Here is an 18,545-nt window from a genome sequence, read left to right on the forward strand (position 1 = left end):
ACCAAAAAACAGTCTCTAGGAAACAATCATGCATTGGTACTGTGATGGACTGGATGGCTTCATGGATCTTCTCCAGCTCTAATTTTCATGACATCAAATATTAAAACTTTTTTTTAAACAACCTTTATGCATCTGTGTATGAACTGGCAGGTGGAATGAAAGGTCCCCATCTCTATATAATGCACTATCTGTTGTATGAAGGAAAAATAAAAGGCATGGAGGGAAGGATGTATTGAAGGGGGAAAAAAAAGGAAGAGACTGACAGAAGGAATTGCCTTGTCCTATGTGTTATCTGTTTTCATTTGCATATGTTGTCTTGACAAATGGAAAACAGGCTTGGCCATCTAGAGAGAGCACTGAAGTGATGCATAAAAGACTTGGGGCCTTCTGTTTCTGCCATTGGCCTGATGCATGATGCTGGGTAAATCACTTCCTCAGCCTGTGCCTCTGATTCCATCCCACTTTTTATCTAGTTAGATTATGTACCCTTCTCTCTCCTATTAGGCATATGCAGAGGGCTAGCACAATGGAGCCCCAGTATTAGCTGGGCTTTAGCAGCTTCCAAAATACCAATAGTTAAGAAAAGCTGGAACCTTCTACTCCTTGGCTTTCTTCTTTCCCCCCGCCCTTTCCTTAGCATCATTCAAAATTCTCCTGATAAAATCATCACCTTAAAGATTCTCAAGTCTCTTAGGCTGTGCTTTCACTAAGAATTTTTAGCAGTGCTTATACTTCTGGTCTAGCATCAATTCAGCCCACCTCCTGGAAGTGCTAATATAGATCAAGTGTCAGCATGTTTAGCACTGTGCTATCTAGCACTCCATAGAAAAGACTAGGGGCATGTCTGCAATGCAAACAGCAGGGGAGTACAGATGCACCTGAGCGAGCTTTCAACTAACTAGCTCCAGTACTGGCACCAGTTTAACTATAGTAGGATGAAACTCAACAAGAGCTGATTTTTCCTTAATAGGTCTGTGCTACTACTGGTACATTGGCCAACTCACTTAAAACTGGTTGGTATATCTTGATGCTACTAGCCCTGTGTGAAGCAGCAAGTATTTGCTTCAGATTTGGATTTGGCCGATTTGGAGGGACAGTGATTTGATTTGGTGATTAGAATCACTGTCCCGATTTGATTCAGCTGATCCAGATCCGGAGGTTTGACCACAGACTATACAGGCAGCAGTCCTCGATGACTCTGGACACAGCTGCCTCCAGCTAGTAAGTCTGTTGTGGTGGGCGAAGGGAAGAGGGAAGATCAATGCCCACAAAGTGAGGGAAGGACTGGGGCTTGGACAAGCTGCCCAGCTGGGGCTGGGAAGTCAGGGGACTCAGGGAGTGGGGCTTCCGCCACTGTGTGCCGCCACATGCTGCTGGTCCGGGAGCTGCTCTTCTGGTGGCTCCTCTGGCAGCTGTCACCGCCTGTCTGGGAGGGCATGGAAGTGGGCATGTGCTCCCAGATCTATATTGGGTGGGCTGGGCCGGACTGTGCTCCGGGAGGCTAGCCCCAGCTGCCCACCGCCAGACTGTGGTCTGCGGGGCGGGTGGCACCAGGGCTGTGCTCCAGGCAGCTAGCCCTGACCACAGCACCCACCCTGCAGAGCACAGTGGAGCAGGGACTATGGGAGAAGCTGCAGCCGCTGTAAGATTCCCCATAGCCCCTGCTGCTGGCCCTGCTCTGATCCAGGTGCACGCACCCATCCCTATGCCCTGCCGCTGCTTGCTCAGCTGGGGCAGGTTGGGGAGAAGCTGTGGCATGTCCAGGAGGCTCAAGCGGCTTCCGCTGCTGCGCACCACTTGTCCGAGACAGCACAGCGGCCCTGTCCTGTGCCTCCCCACAAAGGCTGGGCGAGCAGCAGGAGGGCATAGCTCCCTTTCCCAGTGCCTTCTGCCGCCTGTCCGGAGTGCAGCCCTGCTCAGCCTGCCCTGGAAGAGCAGCTCCCGGACCAGCACCATGCAGTGGCAGGAGCCCCCCTCCCCGAGTCACGCACTCCCCCTACCCCAGCTGGGCAGCTTGTCTCAGCCCCAGCCCCAATTCCTCCCTCACCGTAGGGAAATTGATCTGCCCCCTCCCTTCCCCTCCCACCACAACAGATTTACCAGCTGGAGGCAGCTGTGTCCAGCTCCTCAGGACTGCTGCCTGTATAATCTATGGCTGAATCTCCAGATCAGCGTCAAATCTCCAGATCTGAATCGAATCAGGACAGTGATTTGAATCACTGAATTGAATCACTGTCCCTCTGAATCAGCTGAATCTTAATCCGAAGCAAATACTTGCTGCTCCGCACAGGCCTACTCAAGACTTCCAGCCTCACACTGAGCCTGTTTCAATCTTATGCCTCCTCAAACATCTAACTGCATTTCCTCCTCTCCCTTCTCTTTCTCCCCTCACTTTCTCATTTTACCTTATCATTGTTGCCCAGGCCTTGCCTATTTGGGAGCTTTTTAAGGCAAGGAAAACAGCTTACACATTTTCTATTCTATTCAGATCTTTACATCATACTGATTACAATATATCATACTCATGACAGCCCTGATCACAGGACCATAATAGAATGGTCTGGTGGTGATGCTACTAACCAAGCATTTGGGGCATTTGGCTTTTATTATTATTAGGATTTTCATTACTGTAATGAGTGCTCTAGACAGGGACCAAGACCTCATTGTGCCAGATGCCATATAAACACAGAATAAAAAGACAGTCCCTATCTCACAATTTACAATCTGAGTATCAGACCAAAAACAACAGATGGATGCAAACAGAAAAGAGAATATCACTCAGCATGATAGGCAGTGGTCTCTGCACATCATGAGCACAAGTCCAACCAGGTTATTTTTGTAAGCACCAGACTGAAGGAGTTAAAAGGTGAAATCTGAAGAATAATGAGATGACTTTGCAGCTCTTTACAGGGAGTTCCTCCTGTGTGTGAGGGGTAGCAAAGAAGAAAGCATGAGGGTATTTATTTATTTATTTTCAAGAGGGAGTTGGAAGCTGGTATCCTGGGCTCATTGGACCTGGGAGCCACTACTCAATTCTGAATAGAAGATGATAAGTAAGGTGGGGGACCTGCCATCAAAGGATGAAAAAATGAAAAAAGATAGCTTATGTTTGCTACGACAGTGAAGAAATAACTTTAAGCCCTTGCTCTGTCACTGCCTTGTGTGATCTTGGGCAAGTCATTTAACTCTGTTATGCTTCAGTTCCTTCCTGGTCAATACCATTTCTCAGAATGACGTTGTGAGGATGAAACCTGTTACAGATCAAGAGATGCTCAGACATTAAACGGGAGCCATGCAAGAACCCTAAATAATTGTTTGTATAGTGTAAGTTTCTAGAGCTACATATAAATAAATAACAGGCTGGTGTATCTAAATCACACAGATTTCTAAAATAGAAGCTACTGAATGGGATATATTCTGTTTTCACCTATTTAAATGATGTCTCTGGATTTTCCTGCATCCTTAGATGCACAGATGCTTGCTTTGTGATCAAGCTGCTGACTCTACTGCTTTTATAAGAACAGATCTGATGGATTCCTTTCATTTCTGGATGGGTTTTTATTGCTACAGCCAAAAATGCAAGAGCCAGCCTAAAGGCAGAGACAGCAGACATTATGACAAAGTAATGGTACAGAGATAAATGAACTGTTCATTACTTGGTACCCTAGCTGAAACATTATATTATGCTGCAAATCTATATTTGCAGCATAATAAAAGGTCCCATATAAGAGAACTTCATAATAAGCTTTCCTTTAAGAAAGGGTTGTCAACAATTTACTGGATATGTAATAAGTACAATTCATTTCATTTGGAAAGGTTATAAAATAAACTGGACTTAAAACCCTACCACCCTCATGATCTTGACTCACTGTAGCATGAAGGGGAACAGCTGGTTTTTCCAACAGCAAGTACTGAACTGTCCTGCTTTCATCTTCTCCCCTCTCTAAGTTCCCTGGTAGATCCCTTTGCTTCTTTTGCTGTACAGCCTCTTCTGTACAGGGTAAAGAGGCCTGTTCTCACTATTCAATCTTACCTGAGCCAACCATTCATCCGTTCCTACGTTTTTGCTCAGATTCACTGCTGATACTGCCAGGGCCTCCTACACTCTCAGCAGTTTCTTGGCCTCAGGATCAGGGTGGGAACACGTAGCAGCAGCAGGAAGAACTGCATGTTGGGCCTGCAGGATTAAAGGTTTAAAGGATTCCTAGGAAGAGCAAGTGATTTGAGTCAAATATGGACTGGCTGCTCTCAGGAGTCATGACTGGAACTTTCCTTCATGGCATTTCCTTCATGTACCCTCAAATGTACCCAGCTATTCCCCTATAACCCAGAAGACTCACCAGATTTTAAAGGCACTGCCAGAAAAAAAACACAGTATTTTTAAAAAGTAAAGTTTTATATAAAATAAGACACATATACACAACAAAAGTATCCTAAGGAAAACAGTGTCTGTATTCTGTTTATTAATATAAACATTTTCCCCCAGTGTTTGTAACCTAATCATTGGTTACAATCTTTCTAATGTGCGAGAATCTAAAACTGACATTGATTAGAAACTCAACAAGCAAAAAGGTGAAACTGACTAGTTTCTTCTTATCATTCAAACTGACAAGAATGTAAAGCAGTAATCAAACAGCATGAGCAGTAAAAAGAAAATTATATTTGTAAAATTCTTGTAGTGTTAAGTATGTACTATCTTTATTTCCAGAGAGGAGCTTCATGATTTTTAAATACACTTTAAGATTCGCCAGTTCCAAAGGACTAACACCTGCTAGGAAATTCAGATTTTCTAATATAGTCTTCCTGCTCTTTATTATAAATGGAGCACTTCAGATGTTTATCACATCTGAGTCCAAAGTGGTCACTGTAGGTTGTATGACAATTTTATAAGGTTACTATGCAGCACTTTATTGAGATTAGGAGTCTCACCTTTATTATAGAAAGGCACTGATGGCACCAGACACTTTGTAAGCAATTATTCAAAAGACGTTAAAATCTGCTTCCACAAACAACTGAATTCCCATCTTACAAAGAGCCAAGCTCCTTCAGCTCCTGTTGACATCAGGGTAAAAGAGATGTTCAACTTCTCAGAGTAACTGCTGAGCAGTTGGTGGCCCTGGGATCTCAAGTTTAGAATGTATACATGGATGAGACTTCCTCTGAAGAACTGTTATGTAGAATGAATTATGAATTTAGTAAATATCAGAAGATTTGGGAGAACACCCTAGCAATAATAAATAAACTGATGTGAAAAATTGAATGCATTAGGTCACCCTTAGTGGCAAAGGATATAGAATTCTTTCCTTGCCCCTTTAAAAATCTATGTGCGCAATTTAATTCATCCTGGACTCCACTCATTAATGATGTCTTTGTATAGGATATATAGATATAACTGAGGTCAAATGAACTTTACAGTCAAATATTTGGTTCAGAGTCTGAAGTACCTACAAGTGTCAGTGTTAGAACCATCTGAAGAGAACAGAAAAATTGATTTCTAGGCTTTCCAGTGACCGTATATTATATATGATTTTTTTATCTCTCTACCTAAACTAGTGACTGGTGAGACTGGACTTCCAGTCCAGTCAGAAATAATCTAAAATTTATTATATTGATGTTATTCATTCTGAATGTCTGTATTATATTAATATAAGAAATGCCATCCTGGATCAGATCAATGGTCCATCTATCTTGGTATCCAGGGTTTACCAGGTGTTTAGCAAAGACAGTTGGAATGCAGTATTGTTTAGGAGGTTTCTGTTTTTATACTGATACTCCAGTTGCCTTGTAAATTGTTTTATGGTCTTGTCATTCCCCTGTTTTATAAGTTATTTGAGTCTGTCACTGCAAGCTGCCGTAAGCCTTTGCTGGTAAGGGAGGTGTATAAATTTAAATTAATAATAAACCAACAAAAATATTTTTTATAAGAAGAATATAGGAATGGGGTATATCTAAAGTCATTCAACACCTACCATATCTTCCCTGGCATCAACCGTCATTGGTTTAGGGCTGTCAGAGGATGCATCCCTGACTCTTCTATTTAACAGATCATAGAATCATAAAAAATTAGGGCTGGAAGGGACCTCAGGAGGTCATCTAGTCCAACCCCCTGCTCAAAGCAGGACCATCCTCAACTAGATCATCCCACCCAAAGTTTTGTCTGGCTAAGGTTATTTGAATTGATTTTAATAAAGTATTCCACTTGTACTGCACTATCACCTTAAGGATCTCTGACATGGATTGGGGCTTTACTGTGTTGGGCAAGATAATCCCTGCCCCACAGAGTACAAAGTCTAATATACAATGGATGAATACAACAAACAGCTAAAAGAGCACAGAGAAAAATTACAGGCATAGGGATAGAAAACAATTGTGCGAAAAACCATTTTAAACTAACCCCCCCCCTCAAATTCTGATAAAGGCAACCAGCAAAACACCATAAAGGGGGTACAGAACTGTTATTAATGCTCCTTGTACAACTTTCTCCAAACCCATGCCAATAGAATATTTATACCATTATCCACCATCTTATATTCTTTAAAATTAGAAATATAAATGGCCTTTGCAAACAGATAAGAAAAGCCAAACCTGTCAAATTATACTTAAGAGCAGTCCTGCAAGCAAGCAGTCTGATACTCTGGGGACGGAGAGAAACAAAGACCTGGAGTAGCCAGTAGATATAAACACACAATATGTTTATATGATACGCCTACTTTAACTCCTGTCTAGGCACTTACATGGTTCCAGTCACTGAAATATCTCAGCATCCCTCAAAGATAAATGAACTTATCCTCATACTGCTCTCACAAAGAATGTCTGTTTTAAAGATGGAGAACCAAAGTCAAGAGACTTGGGTCCAGTTCCTAAATTTTTTAGGCATCTAATTCCCATTGAAATCAAACACCTAAAGAGACCTAAAAAGGATGACCCCTATGTTTCCTATTTCATTTTATATGTGAATTTCTGTCCATTTTCTATGTCTTGTCACATCTCAACTATATACACGCTTAAAACAAGAGCTCTAGGGCTGGAGGTTGCTGGCCACCTCTTTAGAGAACCTGAGCATTTTATATGGAAACAATGTGAACAGGAGGTATTTAAGCACCTACAAAGGAGTTAGATGCTTAAATACTTTTGAGGATCTGGACATACTGACCTACCCAATGTTTCAGAGGAAACCTCTGACAGTACTGAACATGGAACCCAAACCTCCTGAGTTCCTGTTCTATAGCTTTAAACAAAGGCTTCTTTTGTTTAAGTAAAATCACACAAGTCAACCTACAAATCAGAATTTTTTTGTCTTCGTTTCCATGTGAACTTTTTTTATGTTTCTTAACCTTTATAGAAGCCACCCAGTAATTAAACATTTAGGTACCAGAGCACTTCTCAAAATACATTTTCTTGTAAAGGTTCAATGCTTTGTGTGATAATAAAGGCAGATCCCATTGTTTGCTGCATGGAGATGTGGGGGTGTGCAGAACTTGGAACGAGTTTGAATAAATCACAGTCAAGCTCCAAATTCTTTTGTTTAGGCTGCTACTTTAAAACATTTTGAACAAAAATAACTACATTCAAATAATTTTCTTTACACTCCGGAACTTCTGTACTTGCAAGCATGACAGTCTAGATGCGTGAAAAAAAGTGCTGCTTGGAGTGTTAGTAGGATTAATTATGGTTTGAGAGAGAGAGAGGGAGAAAAGTGCTTTGTAATATTTTAGTGGCAGCAAGGGAAGAAATTAGATGTGAACCTATGAAAAAGCTTTAGTAACAATGAGTTGACAGCAACTTGCCTTAAATGCATCCAAACATCAGCAAAATTTTTCCTCTGAACATTTAGGTCCGTAAAAACAAACCTGTCCTTACTGTGAGCAAATTAAGGTTTGCAGGGTTAGTGACAGTCCTTGGGCCACATTCTGTGAGAAGCAGGTGAGATTTGCACTTGACAGTTTAACCGAAGTAGAGAGATACTAGCTAGATCTAGATCAGATATGGAAATGGATATATAGACACAGATAAACAGAGATAGAGATATCTAGAGTTAGAGATACAGAATTCCAGCAAATGAGGGTTGGTTGGGACCTCAGGATGTCACTTCTAGTCCAACCCCCTGCTCAAAGCGGGACCAGCCCCAACTAGATCATCCCAGCCAAGGCTTTGACTAGCTGGGTCTCTGTCTGATAGAGAGAGAGATAAATCCAGAGCAGCGGTTTTCAACCTGTGGTCCGTGGACCCCTGGCAGTCCGCAGACTAGGTCTAAGGAGCCTGCGAAAGATGGCTATGATTAATGAAAAGCAGCGAACACGCGCACTTACAATTCAAAGTGGTCCGCACCTCCATTCCACATGTCCAAAGGGGTCCGCAAATGAAAAAGTGCTGAAAACCACTTGTACAGAGAGAGGAGAGAGAGAGAGGTGTGTCTATAGATACAGCTATATAGACACAGAGACAGAGGTCTTATATATATATAGAGAGAGAGGTATTATACATAGAAAGAGAGAAACAGATCCAGAGATCGAGAGAGGAGCTAGAGATCGAGAGAGAGGCAGGTACGGACAGAAGAAGGGAACCAGACGTCGAGAGCGAGGAGGAGACAGAGCCGAAGCGGGGGCGGAGGAGCACGGAGTGCGGGGCGCGGGTCCCGCCCGCCCCGCGGGCCGGAGGAGGGCGCCGCAGCTGCGGGTCTCACCTGGCAGGAGGCGGGCGCGGGGGCAGCGGTTCCCTCTTGCCGCCGCAGCCCTGGGAGAGCCCCGCTCGCTCTCGGCGGCCAACAGCGCTTCTCCGAGGGGAAAGGTCCGAGCAGACGAAGTCGGGGGCCGCCTCCTCCTCCGCGCCCGCGCAGCAGCTACCGCAGCCACATGGCTTCCCCGGTGCCCCCCGGGGCTGTGCGAGTGCGAGCGAGCAGCAAGTTGGCAGGGCGAGACCCACATGCAAGGGCCGGGCCGCCTGGCTCTCCGCGTCCCGCTCGCCCCAGGCCCGCGGGCTCCCCCGGCAGCGGGGCCGCGCCCGGCAGCGCGCAGGTCCCGGCCTCCGGCCGCGCTGGCCTTTGCCCCCTCAGGAAGGTAGCGGGGAAGGGGCCCGCACCGCTCCTCCAGGGCGGCGGGAAGAGGGAAGATAAACAACCGACCTCTCCGGCGAAGCCCAGACAGCAGCACTGCGGGTAGGCAGAACTACAGCCTTAGCTGATATCCTCCTCGTGTTTCCAGAGTCCCCGCTCACTCCTGTGAAGCCGCTTTAAAAACCGGATCGTGCGGGACACCATACACCTCTCCTCGAGGAAGACTGCTGAAGATTGAAAATGTCTTTCGTCCTTCCTTATGCAGTGAATGTGAATATATGTGAAAGATCTACAACACATTCAACTTTACACACACGCCCTCCCTTTATACAAGGTGCAAATCTAACCTGCCTTCAACCTATGTATATTGCTGATGAGCTTTATCTCAGGAAAGCTTGTGATGTACATAACAGACTAACCAAAATCGGTATAAGGTGCAAACCCTGCCTTTAACTTACAGATACAATGCTTCCATGTGTGCTTGAATCCATCAATGTCTGTTATTTATAAAGCATCATCTTGCTTTCGGAAATAGGGATATATATTCTAATATTATAAAAGCCTAAATCTGTCTGTCCCTACTGCTTTATTCCTGCTGATTGGCTGACAAACAGCCAATCGGAGCATGAAGAAGCATTCTGACAGAAGGCAGCCTGCCACCATGATGGTGGGGACACAGGAGACGGAGCCAGGGCCCAGGTCCACTCTTCCCTCATCCCCAATCCCCTGCATCGACCCCAGCCCCACTCCTCTCATCCCTGCACCTCTGCCGGGTAGGCCCAGGCCCATGCCACAGCAACCCAGCTTCTCCCCACCCTCAAGCCTGGTCCTCCCCAACATCAAGCCTGGGCCTGCTCCTCCCTTCCCCCTGCTGCTGCAGCAGGGAGTGGGCCCAGACCCCAAGCCGCAGTTGGGAAGGGGAAGTGGGCCTGGATGGAGGCAGAAGGGGTGGCATGGGCTCCGTCCCCACCTGCCCCCCCCATTCTTGACAGGGAATTGGCTAGTATATATCTACATATATTTCTAAAAGCAAGATAATGCTTTATAAAGAACAGATTGATAGATTTAAGCACACACTGAGGCATTATATCTAGAAGCTGAAGGCAGGGTACATTTGCACCTTATAGACTAACCAAAGTAGGTATAATATATTAGCACAAGCTTTTCTGAGATGAAGCTCATCAGATGCTGTGAAAGGATGTGTTGAAAGCCTAGCATATGAGACAGAAATTAGAATACAAAAGACAGAGGAGGGGAAGAAAAGGGAAGAGGGGCTGGGGGAGGCAAGCAAACAAGCAATAAACCTGTACGAACAAAGGAGTCACAAAAGCCAATCTAGGTAATGGGATAAAAATCCTTAGTCCCTGTTTCAATCATACTTAATACATCCAGTCTGTGCATGATTTCTTGTTTGACAATTTCCCATTCAAACTACTATTTAAACACTTGCTGTCTAAGAACAGGTATGCTCAGGTCAGTGATGGAGTGTCCAGGGAGGTTTGTCTTCTGCCACAGACTTGCCTGCCTTTGCACAGTTGATGTCAGAGCAGAGTTCATTTGTTCTGTCGTGTGGAGATTGCCCAGTCTGTCCAAGATAGACAGTGGAGGGGCACTGTAAGCAGGTAATAGCTTATATAACATTTCTGGAGTTGCAAGTGAATGAACTTTGAATATTATAATAGTTATATATGTGTATATAAAGGCAACTGCTAAGCTACTTTCCTTATTGTAGAGTTTAGATGTAAATTATAAGATGTAAATGTACTGTCTGCAATACGAATAATCTATTAAGTACAAGTATATAGCACACTCACACTACTCAGGTGCCTCAACATTTATTTAAATGTATCAATGTCTGTTATATTTATAAAGCATCATCTTGCTTATAATTTTAAATATGTTGGGAGGTGTGGCAGAAAAAGCATTAGTGAAATTTGTTTTGCCCACCATTCATATTGATTTTGTGGGAGTTGTGGTCTAGTGTCTTTGAAAAATCACATTGCTTATTTAGGCATAGAAATACAGGCTTATGTCATCTGAGTGGACCAGGAAGATAAAGCATCTAAAAACAGTGAATATCCCATACCCCACCCAAATACTGAAAAAAAAGCAATAAATTGCAGTTAGCAAGCTATCCAGTGATACCTCTGGGTCCCCCCCACTCCTTTTGTAAAACCCACTCTTTTGATCAACTTGCTTTAAAAATCCTTTCCATAGGCTAGTGTTGGTCCATGATGTTTTAAGCTTCAAAGGCAGACTGCCATTTGGAATGCTGTCAAAAACATTCAGGAAAGCTAGATAAACATGTGCATTGTAACTTGGACAATTTTCTGGAAAGCAAAGAATAAAGTGTTATGATATTAGCTAAGCAAACCTATATACATCATTCCAATTTAAAAAATCCAGCATAGACATTCCTACTAACATTAATTCCTTTTTCTGTCTGAAACCGATAGGTATGCTATTTCTTTGTGTAGTCATGACCTCTCACTTTTGGGTATTTGTAAGAGATTTTTCTTTGTTTCTACTTTCTTGGTGGGGGTGGGGAGGGCGGAGAGGGCAGGAAGGGTATGTTTTGTGTGTGTGTCTAGTTCAGAACAACAGAATTTGAACAAGACCAGAGTTGGCTCAGTTTCACCACTAAAAAGGCAAAAGCACTTCAAGAGGCAGCTATGCAAGCTGTTCCACCCTTCTGCAGAGAACAGTCATCTCCGGTGATGTGCCTCAACCCTATCCTCAAGGGATTAGAAGATAACATAGCCTTCCATGCCAGGGCAGGCCTTGGCCTGTCTGATTAGCCTGGCAACAAGAATCCCAATTAGAGGCAACAGTGCGGGTGACCAATGTGGTCATATGTGCTGTAGGAAATGGACTCAGGCCACTTGCGGATTTCACATTAGATCACATCAAGCATCAGAACTGATGCGACAGCACAGCCATGTATGTGAAAGGGATAATAAATCACATCCCACTAACCTTTTTAATACGGAGTCTGTAAAATAATGTTATTAAAGGGCTGAGACATTCACAGGCAGTAGTATAACTAGGGGTGGATGAGACAGGCACCAGCCTCAGGCTCCAACTTAGGAGGGGCATCAGAAATGCTCTTGCAGCAACAGCAAGGTGCTACGGACACTGCATTACTGCTCTAAGTGCAACAGCTAGAGCAGGCAGACAATGCTGCAGTTGTGGCAGCAGAAACAGCAGAAGCTGGGGACTGAACTTTCTGAATCCCTGGCCTAGGTAAGACTCCTGTAGCATACCCCACTGCAACCATGTCCCTTTAGCGCAGGGCGCAAACCCTGATTGTTAAGCCTCTTACAACAGAATACTCTCCTGGGAACAAAAGTCCTGAAATTAAAGCTCTGTGGAGTTCCTAATGTTGAAATCAATCTCACTTGTGCCACCTACATTTAACATCTGAAATATCTGATATTTTACCCAGGCATTTTACCCTCTCTGGGTAAAAGAAAGAGATAGTAAAACCTGGCTGTTTATTTTACTATTAATATAATATTTTGCACTTCTGTAGTGCCTTTGATCCAAAGCTCCAAAAGTATTTAATGAACAGTAAGAAATTTATCCCCTGAGATTAGGCTCAAGTTACAGAATCAAAGGTAGGGCCAAGAATAGGATCCAGATCACCTAACTCCCAGAGCTATTTTCACATTTCCTCCAAAAACAGTTCCTTCCCCTTTATCATTCACCTTCCCAAAAAGGATTCAATCCAAAAGTCTGTGGTGATGACCGTGATTACATTTGTAAGGCACTTAGATAATGGAGTAATGGCCACAAGATAAAATCCAAGGTGAGATGATAAAAAATGTTGATTAAATTAGCATATAACAAGCATGCTATTATGCTGTGAACTGTCATCTAATTTTTCTAACATGCTGTCCAAATTTCCACAAGAACATTATTTTTTCATAGGAATATTTTACCAGAGCTGATCTCTCATCAGGCATCTGGTTAGCAGCAGATAAATTGTCTAGTTCCTTTCCATTAAGGCTGGTTTCCCAGGAGAGTATTAAACTAATAACATAAGTGGATGGTGAAAAGAGAGAACAAATGAGCACTCATTTAGCACAAACTCATGATGCTGAGAACAAAATGAACCAAGATATCGAAGGACGTGAGGAGAAGAAACTCTTTAACCACCTATACACCAATGCTACCAGCCTGCATCATAAACAATAGATTGATGCTCATAATTGAGCAATTCTGATTTGAACAGTGTAGTATTTCTGAAACCTGGTAGGATGATTCACATGACTGGAACATTAAAATCAATGGTTCTAAGCTATTAAGGAAAAAAAAAAAAAATATCAAGAAAGGAGGGTACTCCATGTAAAACATGGCATCACTCAGTTCTGAGTCACTGCCAGCTTAAAAAAATGATCCTGAATGCTTATGATCAGTCTGCAACAGACAAAGCACAAGAGGGGTTACTAGCTGGTGTCTGCTATAGACCACAAAATCCTACTGGAGAAGAGCATGACTTGCTCCTGAATCACTTATCTATTCTGTATTGGGAGAAAAAATGCTGCAGTATGATGGGGCACATCAGTCTTAGTGACATATGCTGGAATCTCATGCTGGCAGCGTTAAAACATCCTTAAACTTTCTATGTATTAGAGAATATAATTTCCTAATTTAAAGTGCGGTATCCAATGCAGTGGGAATCCACATTAGATTTCAGCTTGAGCAATCAAGAGACATTAATCACAGAATTAAAGCGAGTGACCATATTACATTTGTTATGTGTGGACAGAATAAAGTCCAAACAGTGGGGATGTCTATACATGTGCTTTAATGCACAGTAGCCTATTTTACTACACATTAAAGTGTCATGTCAAAAACCATGCTAATATGCTAATACACAGTAAGAATAGGCTACTGCACATTAAGTGTCACTAAAAAAGCATATGCTTTAGCTAGTGCACATTAGGGCAGCCTAATGCACATTTATTATCTCACAGTAGAGGTACCAAGTTTAATGTGCAGTAGCAAAAGTACATTAATGAATGTGTAGATGCACCCAGTAATATGTATACTTGGGCCCACAACCTATTTTGTCTTTAGGTATCTAATTGCTATTTAGCAGTCTAAAAGTTGATGTGCAAGTGGCAATTAGTGCCACTTAACATAGATTTTAGATGCTGTTTCCAGCTGCATGACTTGACATGTACTTCTGAGCATGCTTATAATCTCTGTGGCAATCCTGTTTTGCCTGGGACACTTAAATTTTGTGTACACTGCTGGGGAAGGGGGGAGAACTTTTAACCTAATAATTTAGGGATTAGGGCACTTGCCCATGAAGTGAGAGAACCAGACGGGGTTTGAACCTGGAAATCTCACTTCCCTGTACCATACCCCACAAGTTAGGCAGGGGCAAAAGCACCTTCCACTACTTCTGTTCTAACAGGTCCACTGGACAGCCAAGTGGTGAAAATGTTGGGCCAGAATGAGCGCGGACATGTAGTTCAGTGAGCTTGTTCAGTACTACACTCAATGAAGGGTGCCCTTAGGTCTGGCTCCTACCCCTACCCCAACACCATTTCTGTATTTTGCATTAAATAGTCACTGGATAAAATGAATAGACACTTTATAAAACGGATAGTTTCAGTGACTTGCACTTTGTTACAACCCAGCTTTGCCTGGGAAGCACAGAACTCTGTAAATGTCTATACTGAATCTGTTCTGACCATGTTTAGAAGGAAAGGCCAGTAGTACAGGAGGAAATAAGGTCTAAAGTGCCATTTGCAAACCTATTGTTAGCTAAATAGCAGTTAAACCCCTACAGGTCTAAATGGGATTGGGCACTGATGCTACAGTTCCACAAACATGAAAACAATTACAAACCTCATCAGATGAGAAAAAATATTATCAGAAATAATGTGAATGATAATTGAAAATTATTTAAAGAACATTTAAAACATCCTGAGAAAACAGGCTGCACTGGCTAAGATATCAGCATGACTGAAAGTGGAAGTGAAGCTACAGAAATGAACTATTACATATTAATACATTATACATAAAATAGAAGAAAGGTAAAAATGATAATAATAAACAAATTAAAAACTAGGAATTTTAGAACATTAATAAGGGAGGCAAAATGACACACAAAAAATCTATGGCTAGAAGAGTTAAAGAGTTTTAGAATTTTCTAAGAATATGTGGAACAAGAAGCATCCTAACAATAGTATTGGTCTTACTAGATGGAAGCATCACAACTACAATAATAATGCAAAAAAGGCTCAGAACAAATATTTCTGTTTTGTTTTGGAGGGAAATGACAGACATATTTCAGGATGATAAAACACTTATCATTCCAATAGTAAGTCAGATAACATTAAACAGTAGCTATTGAAGTTATTAATTTTTAACTCAGTACAGTCAGATAACCTGTAACCAAGACTTTTTAATGGTGAATTTCAATACATCTTGGAAAGCTGAAGAAGCTTCAGAAGACTGAAATAAGCTGATATTGTGCCAGTGTTTAAAAAACAGTAAAGAGCACAATGATTTGGAAGGGAGTAATATAATTATAATGAAACTGTGGGCTCATGGATCCTGGCAAACTTATGTGGTATCTTGATCTTGGATGAGACTACAAGTTTCCCTGAGAAAAGTAATATGTGGTATAGTTAGATTCCTGTAGAGCACTTGACTTAGTGCAGCACAATATTTGGATAAAGAAGCTAGACCAATATACAATTAAAAACTGGTCTAATATGCATTCTTAAACAGGAAATCTTCATCTAGTAGGTGCATCATAAGGATCAGCTCTTGGCCTCATGCTATTTATTTTTTCATCAGCAACCTGGAAGAAACTGAAAAATCATTACTAATCAAGTTTGCATACAACACAAATATTGGAGGAAAAGATAATGATTGGAGGGGTATGAGTCACAGTGATCTTGATCACTTGGCATACAAGGAGTCAACAAACCGTAAGTATTTTAATACAGCCAAATATAAAGTTACATTGTTTGAATATACTTATAATACATGGAATTCTATCCTGGATGGCTGTGATACTTGGAAGGACTTGGGAGATCCTGGTGGACGGTTAGTTGAACCTGAACTTCCAATGTGATCCTGTGGCCGAAAAACCTAATGCAATCCTTGTATGGATTAACTGGGACATCAAGAGTCAGAAGCAGAGATATATTACCTTTGTATCTGGCACTTATGCAGCCATTACTGGAATACTGTGTCCATTCCTGATGCTCACAGTTCAGTTATACCAATTGATTGAAAAATGTCTGTAGAAAAGCCACAGGAATAACTAGAAGACTGGAAAGCACACCTTTTAGTGGGGGTTCCCAGCTTTCTATCCATTTACTTTGAAAGAAAAGATTAGGAGATGAGTCTGTTGATCTCTCGATTATGCCTATATGAGGAGCAAAAAATTAAGTGCTAGATTGATCAGTTCATTAAATTCTAAGAAGAGCTAATGATTTAAATTGAAGCTAGGCACATTGAGACTGCAAGTAAGGCATAACATTTTTAACAGGCAGAGTAATTAACTTCTGGAACAACATACCAGGGTTGAAGTGATTTCCCATCACTAGCAAATTTAAGTCAAGCTCAGATGGTTTTCCTAAAACACATACACTAATTCAAACAATTAATTCAGGGAAGTCCTATGACCTGTGTTATGCAGGAGGTCAGACTACAATGTGATCACAATAGTCTCTTTTGGTTTTGTAATCTATGATTCTATAAATAGGTTGGAGTCCCTTATGAAAGTCAGTGATTATCCTTATCTTGGGTTTTCCCAAAGAATTACGGGGAAAAAATTGGACTGTAGGAAGATCAAAATTAACAAGTTTGCAAGAATTGTTTCTAGCAAAATTAGGGCAAGATTCAAGAAGCCAAACTATATTTTAAAGCCATTACATCATTAATTATAACAAACAACAGGTCTGATCCTAATGGAGTCAATGGGAATTTTGCCATAAACCTGTTAGAGACAGAATACACCTTTGCAAATTAAGGACCTAGATCTGGAGTTCTTCTCCCTTAGGCAGAATTCCAAATTAAGCAAGCATGAGTTTTGCCTGAATGAGAATTTTAGATACTGTCCCTAAAAAAGTGCATTCAGTGAAGGAAAAATATTATGTTTTGTTATATTTTGTCAACAATAAGGAGACAACTAATTGCTATACATATCAAAGTAGTGAAATAACGCACAGCAGCATGGATATGTGTGGTGATTTTTTAATGTGATCATTAGAAACCTTTTGGTTTCTATAGGATATATAAAATGTGACTGTTTTACCACACTTTGGGTATATATAACCCCTGCACACGTGCCCTCTAAAGAACATCTAATCCATTCCCCTACAATGACACAGTATCAAACATATCTAAGTTACCAACTTTAAGAACTGTATACTATAGAAAATCATCTTGAGAGCAGTAACCCCAGAATGCCGTATAATAGCACGGCTGTAGTGCAACTGAGTGGGGACCAGGGTAGCAGCCTTGGGTGCTGCCTACGTGAGGAGATGCAAAAATAGTCACCATGGCAGCTGCGGCTGACCATATTGTTGCAGTGGGGGAACAATGGCCAGGCAGGAGCCTGCAGGCTGTACATTAACCCTTCACAGGTTGTATCTAGCCCATGGGCTGTAAGTTAGAGTTGTGTTCTAAATTAAACTATTCAGTTAATTCAAGTTGACAAAAATAGTAGTTTTTGGTACATGAAGTACTACTCAAATAAATATGCCCAATTTTAATTGAAAGCCTACCAATCAACTGGAAGCAGACTGCCAATTCTTGGTATCTAATCCCATCTTCAGTGAATTCAGTAGCAAAATTTCAACTTAATTTCATAATGGGTACAGAATCAAACTTCTAGATAGAGCAGTCTTAAATATTTTTTAAAAGCTTATTGTTAGGGAATTTGTAGACGATAATTTGCATCTTACCACCAACTGTTATGAAAGAGATATTTCCAAAGACACTGGAAAATATTCAAAAAACCTTTGTGCTGAATGCTAAAGTCAGTGGAAACCATGTCAACCCAGAGAATAAAAAAGTGCATAGCTCTGCAGTACCATACACTTCCCTTTGAAGGTGGAAAAAGGTTACATCACTCAGACAATAGGGAGAACAATAACACAAAAAGAAGGTAGGCATTAGAAATGAGAGGACACCTCACAGGAAACAGAGATTTAGTGGGACTGCATCATAAACGTGAGCCACAGGAAAAATGAGACATGAGAACTTTGATACAGGAATAAGGAGATGCCACACATAGCTAAAAAGATAAAAGGACTGTATTATTGCAGAAGCCTTCTATATTAAGTAGATATGCTCTACAACAGGGGTCAGTCATATATGGTCCGTGAAGCCACAAGATCTGGCTGGAGGAGCTTTGCCCATACTGTGGCCAGGCAGCAAGAGTGGGGGTATCTTGCTAGAGGGTCTTGCTCTTCCACTCAGGGTTAGTCCAATTAGTCATATCTGGAGTCTGGATGGT

The 18,545-nt window shown here is 41.8% G+C and overlaps 1 protein-coding gene across 2 annotated transcripts in view; it reads right to left on the reverse strand.

Annotated features, from left to right (window-relative positions):
* THSD1 (thrombospondin type 1 domain containing 1) overlaps positions 1–8,946 on the reverse strand; it is a 40,504-nt gene extending 31,558 nt beyond the window's left edge. The window contains exon 1 of one of the 2 annotated variants that reach the window (XM_019525444.1): positions 8,684–8,946. The gene's annotated coding sequence lies outside the window, so the exon portion shown is untranslated. Of the gene's footprint in view, positions 1–8,309; positions 8,345–8,683 lie in introns of those variants that run through there. The other variant, XM_019525443.1, reaches the window with a different exon arrangement.
* Positions 8,947–18,545: the final 9,599 nt, after the last annotated feature.

The sequence above is a fragment of the Gavialis gangeticus genome, unplaced genomic scaffold (assembly GCF_001723915.1).
Source record: "Gavialis gangeticus isolate Ggan-Ray unplaced genomic scaffold, GavGan_comp1, whole genome shotgun sequence".
Lineage (NCBI taxonomy): Eukaryota > Metazoa > Chordata > Crocodylia > Gavialidae > Gavialis > Gavialis gangeticus.